The following is a 4,209-nucleotide window of genomic DNA, read 5'->3' on the forward strand; positions in this document are numbered from 1 at the left end:
AAAGTGCTGGCAAAAAAAGGAAAAAAAAAAAAAAAAAAAAAAAAAAAAAAAAAAAAAGAATTGCTAATAAAATGAAATGGAAAGAAAAGACATAAAAAAAAACCCTGCAATCTAAATAATCATATTCCACAACAGAAAATTACTCTGTCAAACTGCTCTAAAATTTTCCTAAGGCTTATTCTCAATTTCTGTCCTTTTTCAACATTGTGGACTGGTCACAGTATGTGCACCAGCACCAGTCCTGACCTCGCTCATTGAGCACTGATCTAGCTCACTGTTTGCTCCTTCCCTCATGCCTGAGAGATGTTGACGTTTAGCTTCTTTCTTCTGAGGCCTGTCGCCCCTTAGGCTGCCTGAATATCCTTTCTCTCTCACTTGCGTTGCCCACATCATTTGGTCAATGGAAGACACTAGGAATCCTTTGCTCTGACTTGGTCTTGGAGCACAGACTGCCCAGTGGGGCTGCTTCTTCTGGCTCACCTCACAGCTGCTAGCCCGCAGGTATTCCCCAGGTGGGGCCGACAGAATTATGAGCCCTCCATCCCCAGCCCCCTGTAAGATATTCATGCCTAATCCCCAGAACTTATGTATATAATTGCTTTACATGGCAAGAAGGGCTGTGCGAAAGGGAAGTGATTAAGTTAAGGATCTTAACATGGAGAGAGTAGCTTGTATTTCCCAGGTGGGCCTAATGTAATCAGAGGGGGTCCTTATAAGTAAAAGAGGAGACAGGAGAGTCAGAGGCGTGACGACAGAGGCAGAGGTTGGAGTGATACACCAAAGAACGTGGGAAGCCTCTAGAAGCTGGAACAGGCAAGGAACTTTGTTCTCCTTTAGGGTCTCCAGAAGGAACACAGTCCTGCTGGCACCTCGATTTTAGCCTACTGAGACTTCTTACCTCCAGAACGGTAAGATAATAAATTTGTGTTGTTTTAAGCCACTAAGTTTGTGATGATTTGTTACAGCAGTACTGGAAACTAGTACAAGCAAGAGTCGGACCCAAAGCAAGAGTAGCCCAAAACTTGAAGAGACAAATAATAACTGGTTGCTCTCTCTTTTTTTTTGTGGTACGCGGGCCTCTCAGTGTTGTGGCCTCTCCCGTTGCGGAGCACAGGCTCTGGACGCGCAGGCTCAGCGGCCATGGCTCACGGGCCCAGCCGCTCCGCGGCATGTTGGATCCTCCCGGATCAGGGCGCGATCCCGCGTCCCCTGCATCGACAGGCGGACCCTCAACCACTGTGCCACCAGGGAAGCCCTGGGTGCTCTCCTTAAAGTCCCTCTACTTTGACTTATCAGTCAGATTTCATTTTCATTTTTTAAACAGCGTGGTGCTTAAATGCTTGACATAACTCCCTTTTAAGCAGCTTCATTGCTTGTTTGTGGGGGAAAAAGAAAGGACTAAAGCCTCAACTTTAACGGCAGTGCTTAATGACCAGTTTATCAGTTTTGAGCTGACGGAAAAACATTGCGCAAATTACAAGCCTTAAATTTTGTAATTTTACTTCTATGCCGTTTTTTGGCAGAGTGAATTATTTCTAACGAAAAGGGATGTGCAATTAGCAATTTAATTTATTTGATTGCTTTGATGATTTTCGCTGACACTTTTCTTTCATCCAAATACTGTAAAGTGCTTTGTAGAAATCAGATTTCATGCAAATAGTATAATTAATCCTTCTTTGTAGGCTTTTGCTTGTAATGTTAGCAGAAATCTGAAAACGATATATGCAAACCCAAGTTTCCTATGATAAAACAACACTTAAGAGCAGTTTGCTGTTGTTTTACTTACCTGACTTTTCACTATCCTGTGGTATATGATTGTTTATCATTGTGCGTAAGTCAAACACCACGGCCTTATGCTAATCTTCTGAAAGTACTTCAGCTATTGTATGGTTCTGTTTCTTTGTTTTGTTTTGTTTTGTTTTTCTCAGTAGAAGCTGTTACTTAATGAAGGTAGACAGGTTCAGAAAGAAAGGACAGTGGGGGAAAGACTTAAGTTCACAGCCCTCAAATGTTCCTATTCATCCTTTATAAGGTGGATATTTGCTGACTACTTAAAATGTAAGATGGCACATTAAATTCCATGGAATGTCAGAAATTATTTCTCTTGATTAATTGCCCAGGAAATATCTCTAAGTAATTGGGTGATCATCCCCTTGAATATAACTATTCCCAGTAGTTGCCCACATCAGCACCATATCATATACATAGAATCAAAGAACCCGAATGAAGAATGAGAGATGTGTAACTTGAGAAAATCCATGATGAAAGGACTGATTTTCTGGCTGACGCAAATGATTTAGAATAGTCAAACTTTAAAAAAATGTCATGCTTTCTTTAAAATTTTCTCTTTTAGTCCTCTGGGTTCTCATGTAAGTTGAAAAGATGATAAAGGAACTCAAAGAAGAGAAATGGTTTGCTTTTTTGAGCTGTCTCTGTTCTGGGGCCTCCATCAAAGAAACTCAGTTCATTTTGATCAAATAAGCTAACAGAAATGAATGGAAAGAACTGAATTGAAGTACAAATGGAACGAGAGTGTTAATAGGATGAGCAAAAGACTGGGGCATGGATTGGATACATAATAGTTTTTGGCTACTGACACTAATCTTTTAATGCTGACTTCTTGCTTGTAAATAAAGTGGAATCCATGGAACTCATTTAACTCATTGTTCTTGGAAAACATAAGTCAATAAAAGTGAAGCATTCATAAGGAGGCATAGAAAGTCCAACTACAATATACATTGTGTTGAAAATGGAAAGAAGGCTAACGTTGACAATTGGGAAAAACAGAATGAAACCTTGAATTCATCAGTTAGGGTACTGTTTATACTCCTCTTTTCAAGACTAATCTTTCATTTGTTTTAGGTAAGATTTTTTCTTAATTACTTGGAAACTTGGCGTAATTGGTAACACATCTGAATACCTACTAGTAGATTTGTATTTCACATCTTTTTATTGCAGATATGCAAGTCATTAATACTTTTCTAGGCTGCCACCAGAAACCATATTTTAAGTTGTCCCTTAAATTAAAAAAAAATTCTCTTTCTCATTAGAAGAGTAAACATAACTCTAAATAAGGTCCACTGTTACTTCCAGCAATGTACATTGGTGTTGCCTTTAAGCTTCAACCTACATTAAATGTATTCCCATTTTAGCTGTATAACAGGAAAGAGAACATTTTAAAGATAATTTTCACTTATTTATAACCATGACACCTGAAATGACAGCTGAATCTGCTCTTTTCAGGGCGTATGGAGACTCACAGGAGGTAAGCCCTGGTACTTCCTGAAATCAAGGCAGTTCTCTCCAGAGTTCATTCATTTCTAGGTGAGTTGTTCCACTTTTGTTTGTTTAATTTACATTTTACAACCTGACATTGGTGGCAGTAGTGATGTAGTGTCCTTGGCTTTGCAGCACACACATGGTCACTGCTCTTCATACAGTTTCCTCATCAATCACGTGATGTACATTGTTGGCGCTACATGTTGAGTTTAATTTAAACAAAAGACAGTTAAAATTATCTTCAAAAACCTTGCCCTTTGTAGCATTGCAGAGCCTTCAGTATCAAGTCATGAATATGGAAGGATAGGCTTATTACAGTTGTTAAGAAATACAACGTCTAATTTAGAAGGTAGAGGAGGGGAAAAGTATGATCTCCATGCTTGAGCACTTGGTAGTCCAGGCTAAAAACAAGTACACCTCACCCAAATGAAGGATGAGACTTTGTGTCTCCATCAGAGGCTTACTCTGCCAGATCACTTACACCTGAATAGAAGAGGATATGTTAGTCTATGCAGCTTCTGCTCACAAACTTCCATGCTTGTGAAGGTTGGTTTCCAAGCCACACTGCAGCAGAGTTCACTGGTGTGGACAAGTTCTGTGAAGGCCCAGTGAGGTGCAGGAGAGCGGAGAGGAATGGAATGTGGAAAGCACTGGTGGTCAGCCTGCCGCCTTCACGTGCCTTTCAGATGCGGGCCTTGCCAGACTCCATTGGGAACGAGGTTTTTGGGGCGAGGGGGGAGTTGTTCTATCCCCCACAGGTACCAAATGATTCCCTGGTTACGACTGAGAACGCAGAAAATTCCATGTGGCAGTACATGATCAACATATGGGTTGGATGCTTATAAGAAATAATTATTTCAATAGTTAAAGAAGAAAAATGTAACTCCAGGCGTGATGGAAGAGGTACATTGGAAAGCTCATGTTGCTACA

This window comes from Neophocaena asiaeorientalis, unplaced genomic scaffold, assembly GCF_003031525.2.
Source record: "Neophocaena asiaeorientalis asiaeorientalis breed wild unplaced genomic scaffold, Neophocaena_asiaeorientalis_V1.1 scaffold116, whole genome shotgun sequence".
Lineage (NCBI taxonomy): Eukaryota > Metazoa > Chordata > Mammalia > Artiodactyla > Phocoenidae > Neophocaena > Neophocaena asiaeorientalis.